This window comes from Rhinopithecus roxellana, chromosome 2 (genome assembly GCF_007565055.1).
Source record: "Rhinopithecus roxellana isolate Shanxi Qingling chromosome 2, ASM756505v1, whole genome shotgun sequence".
NCBI classification, from domain to species: domain Eukaryota; kingdom Metazoa; phylum Chordata; class Mammalia; order Primates; family Cercopithecidae; genus Rhinopithecus; species Rhinopithecus roxellana.
The window spans coordinates 135,904,798-135,918,638 of NC_044550.1; the positions used below are offsets into that span (position 1 = coordinate 135,904,798).

General features: G+C 43.5%; 1 protein-coding gene and 1 long non-coding RNA gene across 2 annotated transcripts in view; one reads left to right on the forward strand and one right to left on the reverse strand.

Moving 5' to 3' along the window:
* LOC104669903 (zinc finger protein 141) overlaps nt 1-13,841 on the reverse strand; it is a 59,475-nt gene that overhangs the window by 3,804 nt on the left and 41,830 nt on the right. The gene's annotated exons all lie outside the window — the stretch shown is intronic.
* LOC115894239 lies at nt 4,335-9,401 on the forward strand. The gene is made up of 3 exons (XR_004054277.1): nt 4,335-4,399; nt 8,698-8,828; nt 9,109-9,401. It is a non-coding gene; the product is annotated as an uncharacterized LOC115894239 (long non-coding RNA).

The following is a 13,841-nucleotide window of genomic DNA, read 5'->3' on the forward strand; positions in this document are numbered from 1 at the left end:
TCTATACAATGTCTATAATCTATAGATAACATAACATGATTATAGGTCAGGGGTCAATCTTTACTAGGCCCAGGGTGCGGTGCCAGGCTATCTGCCAGTGGATTTCATTTCTGCCTTTTAGTTTTAACTTCTTCTTTCTTTGGAGGCAGAAAGTGAGCATAACAAGATAAGAGGGGTAGTCTCATCCCTTACTAAAAATACAAAAGATTAGCCAGGTGTGGTGGCACACGCCTGTAATCCTAGCTACTCGGGAGGCTGAGGCAGCAGAATTGCTTGAACCAGGTGGTGGAGGTTGCGGTGAGCAGAGATTGTGCCATTGCACTCCAGCCTGGACAAGAAGAGCAAAACTGTATCTCAAAAAAAAAAAAAAAAAAAAAAAAAGGAAAGAAAAAGAAAAATTGACCTTATATAAAAGAAGAAATCAAAAGTGCAATATGCTATCTGTAGGAGCATTTCGTCAACAATCACTCACAGTCATATGTGACCTGTCACGCACATCCATGTAAAGACACCACCAAATAGGCTTTGTGTGAGCAACAAGGCTTTTTATTTCACCTGGCTGCAGGAGGGATGAGTCTGAAAAGAGAGTCAGCACAGGGAGATGGGGTGGGGCTATTTTATAGGATTTCGGTGGGTAGTGGAAAATGATAGTCAAAGGGGGTTTTTCTCCTATGGGCAGGGGCGGGGGTCACAAGGTTCTCAATGGGGGAGGTTCTGAGCCAGGAGAAGGAATTTCACAAGGTTAATCGCTCATTTAAGGTGGAGCAGGAACAAATCACAATGGTGGAATGTCATCAGTTATGGCAGGAACTGGCCATTTTCAATTATTTTGTGATTCTTCACTTGCTTCAAGGCCATCTGGATGTATACATGCAGGCTTGGGTTCAGAGGCCTGACATTCCTGTCTTCTTATATTAATAAGAAAAATAAAACAAAATAGTGTTGAAGTGTTGGGGCAGTGAAAATTTTTGGGGGTGATATGGAGAGATATTGGGTGCTGTTTCTCAGGGCTGCTTCAAGCGGGATTAGGGGTGGTGTGGGAACCTACAGTGGGAGAGATTCAACTGAAGAAAGATTTTGGGGTAAGGGATGATATTGTGGGGTTGTTAGAAGGTGCATTTGTCATATAGAATTATTGGTGATGGCCTAGATGTGGTTTTGCATGAATTGAGAAACTAAATGAAAGATATAAGGTCTGAATAAGAGAAGGAGAAAAATAGGTATTAAAGGATTAAGAATTGGGAAGATGCAGGACATCCAATTAGAGAGTGTCAAAGGGGGTTCAGTGTAATTACTTGTTTGGTTGGTGAGTTTTTGGGCTCTATTCTTGACAGAGTCCTTTTTTTTTTTTTTTTTTTTTTTTTTTTTTTTTTTTTTTGAGGCGGAGTCTTGCTCTGTCGCCCAGGCTGGAGTGCAGTGGCCGGATCTCAGCTCACTGCAAGCTCCGCCTCCCGGGTTCCCGCCATTCTCCTGCCTCAGCCTCCCAAGTAGCTGGGACTACAGGCGCCCGCCACCTCGCCTGGCTAGTTTTTTGTATTTTTAGTAGAGACGGGGTTTCACTGTGTTCGCCAGGATGGTCTCGATCTCCTGACCTTGTGATCCACCCGTCTCAGCCTCCCAAAGTGCTGGGATTACAGGCTTGAGCCACCGCGCCCGGCCCAGAGTCCTTATTTTTAAGTTGGAGGCTGAGCTTGTTGAGGTGTGTTTTTAAAAGACCATTAGTCTGTTCTACCTTTCCTGAAGATTGAGGACGGTAAGGGGTATGAAGGTGTCACTGAATACCAAGAGCCTGAGAAACTGCTTGAGTGATTTGACTAGTAAAGGTCGATCTGTTATCAGACTATATAGAGGTAGGAAGGCCAAACTGAGGAATTATGTCTGACAGAAGGGAAGAAATGACCACAGTGGCCTTCTCAGACCCTGTGGGAAAGGCCTCTACCCATCCAGTGACAGTGTCTACCTAGACCAAGAGGTATTTTAGTTTCCTGACTCAGGGCATGTGAGTAAAGCCCGTTTGCCAGTCCTGGGCGGGGGCAAATTAACAAGCTTGATGTGTAGGGAAGGGAGGGGACCTGAACAATCCCTGAGGAGTAGTAGAATAGCAGATGGAACACTGAGAAGTGATTTCCTTCAGGATAGATTTCCACAACAGAAAGGAAATGAGAGGTTGTAAGAGGTGGGCTAGTGGCTTGTAACCTACATGGAAGAGGTTATGAAATGATGACAGAATGGAATGGGCTTGTGAGGCTGGGATGAGATATTTTCCTTGGTCCAAGAACCCTCTGCCATGTGTGGAAAGGTTGATATGTGGAAGTTTCAGTGGGGGAGTAAGTGGGAGTGACCAATAAGAAGGAGAAAAATGCTGTGAAGGATAGAAGTTGGAATGCTAGCTGCTTTTTTAGCTACCTTATCAGCGTAAGTGTTGCCCTGAGCTATGGGACCTGATGCCTTTTGATGTCGCTTGCAGTGAATGACTCCAGCTTCCTTTGGAAGTAAAGTGGCCTTGAGAAGAGTTTTTATTAAAGAGGCATTAATCATGGAGGACCTTTGAGTAGTGATGAAACCTCTTTCAGCCCATATTACAGCACGGTGGTGCAGGATATGGAAGGCATATTTAGAGTCAGTATAAATATTGATGCGTAATTCCTTTGCAAGACTGAGGGTTCAAGTTAAGGCAATGAATTCGGCTTGCTGAGAGGTAGTGGAGGGGGGCAGAGTGGTAGCCTCAATGATAGATGTGGAAGATACTATAGCATAGTCTGACTTTGCTAGTGAGTGGCGATTAGGCCTGGTGGAACTGCCATCAATAAAGCAGTTGTGATCATGGTGATGAATAGAATACAAGAAAATATGGGTTTTGGCACCAAATGTCACACGCGTCCATGTAAAGAGACCACCAAACAGGTTTTGTGTGAGCAACAAGCCTGTTTATTTCACCTGGGTGCAGGCGGGCTGAGTCCGAAAAGACAGTCAGCACAGGGAGATGGGGTGGGACTGTTTTATAGGATTTGGGTGGGTAGTGGAAAATGACAGTCAAAGGGGGTTTTTCTCTTATGGGCAGGGGCGGGGGTCACAAGGTTCTCAATGGGGGAGGTTCTGAGCCAGGAGAGGGAATTTCTTTTTTTTTTTTTTTTTTTGAGACGGAGTCTCGCTCTGTCACCTAGGCTGGAGTGCAGTGGCTGGATCTCAGCTCACTGCAAGCTCCGCCTCCCGGGTTTACGCCATTCTCCTGCCTCAGCCTCCCGAGTAGCTGGGACTACAGGCGCCTGCCACCTCGCCCGGCTAGTTTTTTGTATTTTTTAGTAGAGATGGGGTTTCACCATGTTAGCCAGGATGGTCTCAATCTCCTGACCTCGTGATCCGCCTGTCTCGGCCTCCCAAAGTGCTGGGATTACAGGCTTGAGCCACCGCGCCCGGCCAGGAGAGGGAATTTCACAAGGTTAATCGCTCAGTTAAGATAGGAGGGGAACTGGGGAGGGGGGAGGAGGGAGGGATTGAATTGGGGAGTTATACATGATATAAATGATGAATTGATGGGTGCTGACGAGTTGATGGGTGCAGCACACCAACATGGCATAAGTATACATATGTAGCAAACCTGCACATTATGCACATGTACCCTAGAACTTAAAGTATAATAATAAAAAAAAATAAAAAAAAAAAGATAGGAGGGGAACAAATCACAATGGTGGAATGTCATCCATCAGTTAAGGCAGGAACTGGCCATTTTCAATTCTTTTGTGATTCTTCACTTGCTTCAGGCCATCTGGATGTATACATGCAGGCTTGGGCTCAGAGGCCTGACATGACCTTTACTGAATTGCCGAAAATTCAGTCATTTATACACCAAGTGCACATATATTTCATGGTTTCCTATTAAAATTGCATGTAATACCTTTAGAAAATCAACTCAGTTTTCTTATAAAATTAAGTAACAACATTTTACATGACATTATAAATTCCATTTATATTAAACTTAATCATACATAATTTTATTAGGCAGTGTCTGTGTGTCTACCACTGAATATTCTTTGAGTTCCAGCATTTGCACAGGCATCACAGCTGAGAAGCACAGATTCTGGGTCTTTGTCTGTGAGACTGAGCCAAAGGTGGACGTTATGTTCAACTGTTGAAAGGCATTTTTATTGCCATTCTGACTTGACAATGATACATCTAAAAAGATAATGGAATGGATGTTAACTCCTGTCAAACAGATCACTAGCAATTTCTTCCTTATGCAGAGGTTGCAATGAGCCGAGATCGTGCCACTGGATTCCAGCCTGGGCGACAGAGCAAGATTGCCTCAAAAAAAAAAAAAAAAAAAAAAAAAAAAAAAAAAAGAAGAAGAAGAAGAAAATAAAGGAATAAAGATTTGTTTTCTGAAACACAACAGCCAAAAGTGAGTAAGTTCAGTTTCAATAAACCAAGATCTTCAAAGACATTTTCTAAAGGAAGCTTTGCAAATGGCCAAGAGACATTTGAAAAGATAATAAAAATTATTATTATTATTTTTCAGATAGAGTCTTGCTTGTTGCCCAGGCTGGAGTGCAGTGGCACAGTCTCAGCTCAATGCAAGCTCTGCCTCCTGGATTCACACCACTCTCCTGCCTCAGCCTCCAGAGTAACTGGGACTACAGGTGCCTGCCACCACACCTGACTAATTTTTTGTATTTTTAGTAGAGACGGGGTTTCACCGTGTTAACCAGGAAGATCTTGATCTCCTGACCTTGTGATCCACCCACCTCAGCCTCCCAAAGTGCTGGGATTACAAGTGTGAGCCACTGTGCCTGGCCTCAAAATTACTTTTTGAGAGAAATGCAAAGCACAATCCCAGTGAGCTCTTACCTCTTACCCATTAGCATGGCCACTATTCAACGCACAAAAGGAATCAATGTTGTCAAGGATGCAGAGCATTTAGAACCCCCATGCACTGTGGTGGGAGAGAATAATGCAGCCCCCAAGAAAATTTGGATGGAGATTTCTCAAAATATTAAAAATAAAATGCATCTTGGTGTGGTGGCTCCTGCCTGTAATTCCAACACTTTGGGAGGTTGAGGTGGGATAATTACTTGAGCTCAGGAGTTTGAGTCCAGCCTGAGCAACATAGTGAGACCCCATCTCTACAAAAATTAAGCAGGTGTGGTGGCATGTTTCTGTAGTTTCAGCTACTGGGATGGCTGAGGTGTGAGGATTGTTTCAGCCCAGGATGTTAAGGCTGCAGTGACCACAGCACTCTAGCCAGGGTGACAATGTTAAGATGCTATCTTTGAAAAATGAAATTATCCTACAATCCAGCAATTGCATTTCTGGGTATCTATCTATGTATGCAAAGCAGGAGCTGGAATGGACATTTGCACACACATGTGTATAATAACATTCCCCCCGCAAAAGATGAAAACTACTTAAAAGTTTCTTGATAGATAAATGGATAAAGATGTGGCATATGCATGCAATGGAATATGGCTCTACCTTCTGAAAGCAAATTATGCATGTGCTACAAAAAGTATAAAACTTTAGGACATTCGGTGAAACACGCCAGAAACAAAGGGACAAAGATCATATAATTCCATTTATATGAGCTATCTCAAGTAGTCAAACTTACAGAAACAGAAATTAGAATGATGTAATTTCATAAGGTGGAGAGAGAGTAAAAGGGGCAGTTAATGCTTCGGGGGTATTGAGTTTCAGCTTTGTAAGATGTGAAAATTCTTGGCTGGGCACGGTGGCTCACACCTGTAATCCCAGCACATTGGGAGGCTGTGGCAGGTGGATCATGAGGTCAGGAGGTTGAGACCAGCCTGGCCAACATGGTGAAACCTCATCTCTACTAAAAATACAAAAATTAGCCAGGCATGGTGGTGGGTGCCTGTAATCCCAGCTACTCGAGAGGCTTAGGCAGGTGAATCACTTGAACTTGGGAGGCGGAGTTTGCAGTGAGCCAAGATTGAGCCACTGCACTCTAGCCCGGGTGATAGAGTGAGACTCCGCCTCAAAAAAAAAAAAAAAAAAAAAGAAAAAGAAAGTTCTGGAGGTTTGTTGCAGAGCAATGTAAATATACTTAGCACTGCTAAACTGTACACATTAAAAATATAAGATGGTCAATGTCATGTGTTTTCCTGACAATTAAAAATTTGTGAAAAGTACTTAAAAGAGATTCAGCATAATAAAGTGTTCCTAAATTATCTTCAAATTACAAAAGTGTTTTGCTCCCACAAAATCACTTAGATTCATCCAAAAGCACATAGTGAAATTAATATTCTTTTCATGACTACTTGACTCAACAGGGTAAAACAACCTTCAGCACAAGCCAAGAACACAAATAGACAAGATAAGCCATGCAGAAAGTTGGGGTTATGATTTTAGAGGAAGACAAATACATGCATAATTTGATTGGTGATGAATATGGCATATTCCTACTAAGCCCCACATTGACTTGAAGTGTTTCTAGAGAGTTCCAAATTGACATCCAGAATCACTGACATCCAAAATCACCACTCCCAGGTAAAACCAAACACACAATACACTGACACCAAGAAACTTACCATAAAAAAAAATCATACAAAATTACCAAATAGGAATGAGAAAAGCATTCACCTAAACAATCCTGTATACAACCTAGATATACTACTGAAAAAAAATCCCATAGATTTTCAAATGGATATGTGTAAATGTGAAGAGCAGATATCTTAAATCATTAACTGTTTGAAAAAGTTGCCCCAGAGCAAGCACCTCCACTCTCAGGAAGACAGTGGCACAATCCTCTGAATTAATAGACCACAAGGCCACATGGAGCATTGGTGGCACATGGGGTGGGACAGCAGGAGCACTGGTTCTGGAGTTTTGGAGGGCAACTGCAGGCCCCAGTGTAGGCCCCAGCCTCTGGCACACTGGTGCATGCCAAAAAAGGAGCCCTCAGGCCACCACCACTCTCATCAGGGCCCTTGCATCTGTCACTTTGTAATCTGTGCCTGCAGCTCCCTGGTCCCTGAAGGTCCTGTTCTCCAGGAGGCAGATAGCTTTGCTTCCAGCCTCCACACCTTCTTATTTCACCTATGCAGGATATAAGGATCTGTGCTGTTCCTGTGCCTCTAAGGATCCATGTGCCCAACCATGAGAATAAGGAGGAGGTGTTTTGAGGGAGCCAGAGGCAGTGGCTGGCTGAGAGGAGGGGTGACAGGACCACTACGTGCATGATGTCATGGGTGGTAGGGCAGGCTGGGCTGGCTGCTTCCTGGGCAAGGAAGTCAGAAGATCCAATGGTTTCCACCATCTCCACACTCTAACCAGGGTTGTCGGGGGAGATCTAAGCACATTCATGACTGGGTGCTACAGAAATGGAAGCAGCAGCAGCTTCATCTTGGAGTTGCATGGCTGTTATCATGACCACAGAATGGGGAAAGGGCTGACTCTCCAACAAAAGGTATTAAAAAACTCAATATTGAAACTTAATTTTACTTAGACCTTTCCTTCGCACAATGTACAAAACATTACTTATCTGTTTATGTATGCATAGCAGGAACTAGAAATGACATTTGCACACCCATGTTCATAAACAGTATTATTCCAAAGCCAAAAGTTGGAAGCTACTTATATAACCCTTGACATATAAATGGATTTGTAAAATGGAATATACATGCAATGGGAAATAATTCTATTTTATAAAATGAAATTATGTCACACGCTATTATAAAGATAAACCTTGAGGGCTAGGTGTGATGACTCACGCCTGTAATCCACATAATTGGGGAGGTAAAATAAAAGAGAGAGAGAGAATCTTTTGAGACAAGCAGTTCAAGATCAACCTGGACAACACAGGGAGACCGCATATCTACCAAAAAGGAGTAAATCTTTACATTACGTAAAGAGAAATACGCAAAAAAAACAAAGTATCGCCGGGCGTGGTGGCTCAAGCCTGTAATCCCAGCACTTCGGGAGGCCGAGACGGGCGGATCACGAGGTCAGGAGATCGAGACCATCCTGGCTAATACGATGAAACCCCGTCTCTACTAAAAAAATACAAAAAACTAGCCGGGCGAGGTGGCGGGCGCCTGTAGTCCCAGCTACTTGGGAGGCTGAGGCAGGAGAATGGCGTAAACCCGGGAGGCGGAGCTTGCAGCGAGCTGAGATCCGGCCACTGCACTCCAGCCTGGGCGACACAGCGAGACTCCGTCTCAAAAAAAAAAAACACACAAAAAAAACAAAGTATCAGGGAGTATATAATTTCATTTATGTGAGATATTTTTAGTAGTCCACTCATAAAAACAGAAAGTAGAATGGTGTTTGTCAAGAGCTGGGGGAGGAAGAACATGTTACCAAGAAGTGCAAGGTCCGTAATTTTTGTCTTCTTGAGAGAAAGAATTCAGCCAAGAGGTCATTTAGTGAAACAAGCAGAGTTTATTAAAGGAAAATAAAGTACACTCCAAGAGGAGTGGGCTGGCCCAACTGAAAACTGCCCTGAGAGTTCCATGTTGCAGTTTTTATTATCTTGCATTTAAAAAAAAAAAATTTCCTCATCTGTCTTAAGGGGCTGTTTTTTCTGGTCATTTCTAACTATCGGCCTACTCCAACATTCCCTTCTCAATAGATTGCGACTCTAAAAATCTTCAAGTCTAGGGGCACTGTGGGTCTTCTGTAACTACTTCCTGCTGATATGAGACAAAGAACTCATCAGTGTCTCATTCTCTTGCTCCCTTTCAGGGAAGGATACCTTCCACGTTTTCCCAGAAGGTTCAACTTGCAGTGTCCAGAGGAAATGTGGAGGAACATGGTTGTCCAGAAGGGAAGAAGATAGATCAGTGTTCCTGTTGCAGGACTGCTTGTAGTCTGAGGTGAGAGAAAACAAACCTGGTTACTAGATTTAGTGAACAAGGCCCAAAAAGGATGGGGGAAAAACAAACAAACAAACAGACAAACAAACAAACAAACAAACAGATAGGAACAAGGCCAGAGATCCCAAGAAAATGAGATGTCAGGAGAACTGGAACCAGGTGGCACCCTAGGAGAACTAGCTCTCAGTGGCATGTTTAGGATGGCTTAGTTTATAAAATCTCTAACTTAATTCTGGCCTTTCCCTATTCTGTTAACCCAGAAACAGCATTTTTCTCCTAGAATAAGGCAAATTCCTTTGTGAGCTGCAGCTGGTGTGTCAAGACTTCTACAACTTTGGAGAACTACAACCATGAGAGAATCAACTTCTTGCTGTGATTCAGAGTTGGAGCAGTGGTTTCTATTTTGTGAGTCAGTTCCAGAGACAGGTGGTGGTAAGTTGAGGAGGCAATAATAATGCCAGTTATTTTTGTGGTGGCACTTGTGGTGCCAAGCTCATTGCAGAAAGAAATTAGATGGGCCGGGCGCGGTGGCTCAAGCCTGTAATCCCAGCACTTTGGGAGGCCGAGAAGGGCGGATCACGAGGTCAGGAGATCGAGACCATCCTGGCTAACATGGTGAAACCCCGTCTCCATTAAAAAATACAAAAAAACTAGCCAGGCGAGGTGGCGGGTGCCTGTAGTCCCAGCTACTTGGGAGGCTGAGGCAGGAGAATGGCGTAAACCTGGGAGGCGGAGCTTGCAGTGAGCTGAGATCCAGCCACTGCACTCCAGCCTGGGCGACAGAACGAGACTCCGTCTCAAAAAGAAAAAAAGAAAAGAAAAGAAAAGAAATTAGATGAACTGCTCAGTCGATCTGGTGTTGAGTAAATAAGTGTTAAATGGTGTGGTAAATAAGGGTAATAGCAGAGAAGCAATGGACAATGGAAACTTAAGGGGTGAGGTAAGCCAGAATATATGTTCTGGTTCAGTTTGCCGGGAGGCAGAGATAAACTTGCATTTCCCAGAGGAATTAAAGTTCTGCAGTTAAGAAACAAGAATGAGGCCAGGTGCAGTGGCTCACGCCTATAATCCCAGCACTTTGGGAGGCCGAGGCGGGCGGATCACGAGGTCAGGAGATTGAGACCATCCTGGCTAACACAGTGAAACCATGTTTCTACTAAAAATACAAAAAATTAGCCAAGCACCTGTAGTCCCAGCTACTCAGTAGGCTGAGGCAGTTGAATGGCATCAACCTGGGAGATGGAGCTTGCAGTGAGCCGAGATCGCGCCACTGCACTCCAGGCTGGGCAACAGAGTGAGACGCCATCTCAAAAAAGCAGAAACAAAAACAAAACCAAGAATGAATGTAGGAGGTAAGGTCAGATCCAAACATTGACCAGTGTACTTTGTTGGCTACCCAATATGTGATATTTTGCCAATAAAGTTGCTGCTATCGGGGAGCCAGATATGGGTGATTAGTTTGAATAGGACAATGGGTCCTATTTTCTTACAAGAGCATGTGTCTAATAGTATCAAGGAGAAGTGGAGCAGTAGTTTCTGTTTTGTGAGTCAGTTCCAGAGACAGGTGTTGGTAAGTTGAGGAGGCAATAATAATGCCAGCTATTTCTGTGGTAGCACTTGTGGTACCAAGCTCACTGCAGAAAGAAATTAGATGAACTGCTCAAGGAGTATCAAGGAGAAGGGTTTTCTGGAAGGAATTACAGAGTTGAAACCTATTGCATAATCCATACCAGCTTGGTCAATACCATGAGTTGGATTGACTGCAAGGGTGACTGAAGCAGAATTCAGTGGCATCATTTTGGATGAAAGGGCCAGGAGTTAAAATATTTGAAGGGCCCAGAGAATCCCATTTGGTTAAAAAAAAAAAAAAAAGTTTGAGAGGTATCAATAATGGTGCTGTTTGTGTTGCATTGTGCTCAGTCAAGTTCACCCACAAGGGTTCTGGAATTTATGGTATCACAGATGTATAGAGGTGTCAGGTCAATAAGGGTAACAGGGGAGAACAAGGGGCTTAAGGTGGTAGAATAAAATCTTTTTTTTTTTTTTTTTTTTTTTTTTTTTGAGGCGGAGTCTTGCTCTGTCGCCCGGGCTGGAGTGCAGTGGCCAGATCTCAGCTCACTGCAAGCTCTGCCTCCCGGGTTTACGCCATTCTCCTGCCTCAGCCTCCCGAGTAGCTGGGACTACAGGCGCCCACCACCTCGCCCGGCTAGTTTTTTGTATTTTTTTTTTAGTAGAGACGGGGTTTCACAGTGTTAGCCAGGATGGTCTCGATCTCCTGAGCTCGTGATCCGCCCGTCTCGGCCTCCCAAAGTGGGTAGAATAAAATCTTTAAAGCCACTTTAGTTTGTGTTAGAAACAGTACATTAGTAGGGGGAAGCTTTTGTATAGTGAAGTCTCGATGGTAGTTGAAGCCATGTTGGGACTAAGGAGTTGGCCATTCTTGTATTATGACCAAGTAGGACATTCCTACCATGAATGAAGAGGAATTCATGCGTAGCTAACAGGTTGAGACATAGGAAGAACTGGCAGATTTTAGTAGTTGTGGAGCTGCCTGTAGAGTGCTAAAAAAAAAAAAAAAGGCTGTTGACAGTGCACATGCAGGTGATTTTAGCCAGAAGTAAGATTGATGACTATAGAGAATTAGGTTGCATGGTTCCAAGGGAAGTAGATTAGGGCCAAAGTGAGAAGCTTGCTGATTAAGAGATACTGTGAACACAATGAGTATTAGAGAGAGAGAGATCAATACTCAAGATTATGACTTTGATGTTTAAATCTAGGAGGGGCATAGCAAACACTTCCCTGGAGAGTGTGACGGTTTACAGTAAAAAAGGTCTATTAGTAAGTCTGCATAGAGTATTACAACTTGCAATATAAAGGCCAAAATATTACTAACAATTGCTGATGAACTAAGGCAGTCAAAAGTAAAATAACTAAATCATTAGGCTAAAAAAATTTGTACTAAAGATAGCTCTTACTGAAACTTTGGGCAGTGCACAAGTTAGGGTTAAAGTAAGAATAAACAGTATCTTTGAAAATAAGATTGCCAATATTGGGACTACCCTCCTGTGAGGTAAAGGAGTGGGAGCATTACTTATCCTCTCTTTTAAAGAGAAATTTTAAATCCTCTACTGGCTCACAGGAGTAGCTGAGTGTTGGTTCCTTAAAGTCTTGTTGGCCAGGTGTGGTGGCTCACATGTGTAATCCCAACACTTTGGGAGCCTGAGGCGGGCAGATCAGGAGGTCAGGAGTTTGAGACCAGCCTGACCAACATGGTGAAACCCCATCTCTACTAAAAATACAAAAAGTAGCCGGGCCTGGTGGTGTGTGCCTGTAATCCCAGCCACTCAGGAGGCTGAGGCAGGAGAATCACTTGAACACGGGAGGTGGAGGTTGCAGTGAGCTGATTGTGCCACTGCACTCCAGCCTAGGCAACAGAGTAAGAGTCCATCTTAAAAAAAAAAAAAAAAACTTTCCAGGGTTTTATTCAGAAGTGATGTATTCAACTAGGGATGCCAGGAACTTTGATAACTATTGGGGTGTAAAGTATGATAGTAAAAGGCTTATTTTGTAACCGGGTTAGTTGAGATCCCAGAGATTTTATCTCCAGATTTTAATGAGGATGTGTGACCCTGCCTAGTATAAGGGTTGTTGGTTGTTACAGGGGTCACACTCAGGCAGCATCCTTTATCCCAACTCCTGGATGGCTGTGTGAAATTAAGCCATGGATTTTAATTTGGTAACCACTGGGTACATTAGGTTTGCATGTAGAAAGGGTCTCTCACATAGGATTCCAAAGGAACTAAGGCATAAATGTAATTTAGGGGCTGTTCAGATCTGGAGAAGTGTCATGGGCAGTTCTAGACATAGTAAAGAGGTTTCCTGGCATCATTTGCTCAGGGTCCTTTTAATGGCTTCATTAATTCTACCTTCCCGGAAGATTGTGGCCTTAAGGAGAAGTGTAGAATGTATTTTATCCCTAGGGTTTTTGCCACTAATTGAGTATAGTTTATAAAATAAACATGGACCATTATTAGTTTGTGAAGACTGGGAAAGCCCAAACCAGGTGATAATTTCTTTGAGAAGAGCCTTGGCAACTACTTGTCTTTTCTATTCTAGTATGAAAGGCTTCAACCCAGCCAGTAAATGTGTCCGCAAAAATCAGAAGGTATTTATAGCCTCAACAGGCCAGGAATTGAGTAGTCTATCTGCCAGTCTTTCTGCTGGGTAGGTTTCTTGTTGCTGAACTGGCTGAATTAAGGGAAGCAGCTTAGGGCCTTGAGGATTATTGCAGACACAGAATGGACAGGCTTTACAAACTTTACAAAAAGAGTTTTTTTTTTTTTTTACATTTGATGGAGATGGTCTCTACCAAAGTGACAAGAATTATAAAGTGCCCTTATTACTTTCTGTTGGAGGGCCTGGGAAGGATAAAGAACCTCGCCCAATTATTACAATTTTTCAAGTTCTAGGGTGTATTTGCATTTGATCGCCATTTCTGTCTTGAGTATATTGCAGGGTGGGTAGATTGTTAGGCAAAGGTGGAATAAGGGCCACAAAAAGTTCCCAGGGATGGTGGTGGCCCTAGCTGCTTGGTCAGCCCTCCTGTTTCCCTGAACAATTTCATCTTGACCCTTCTGGTGGCCCCAGCAATGAACTACAGCTACTTTCTATGGTAGGTGGATGGGCTGGACTAGGGTAAAAATCTGTGATCCATATTTAATAGGGGTATTCTCTGCTGTGAAAAGTCTCCTTTCTTTCCACATGGCTGCATAAACATGAGTACTAAGAAGGCATGTTTGAGGGCGTGGTGCCTTACGCCTGTAATCCCAGCACTTTGGGAGGCTGACCTGGGTGAATCACTTGAGGCCAGGAGTTTGAGACCAGTCTGGCCAACATGGTGAAACCCCGTCTGTACTAAAAATACAAAAATTACCCAGGCGTGGTGGAGCACACCTGTCAGTCCCAGCTACTATGGAGGCTGAGGCAGGCAAACTGCATGAACCCAGGAGGCGG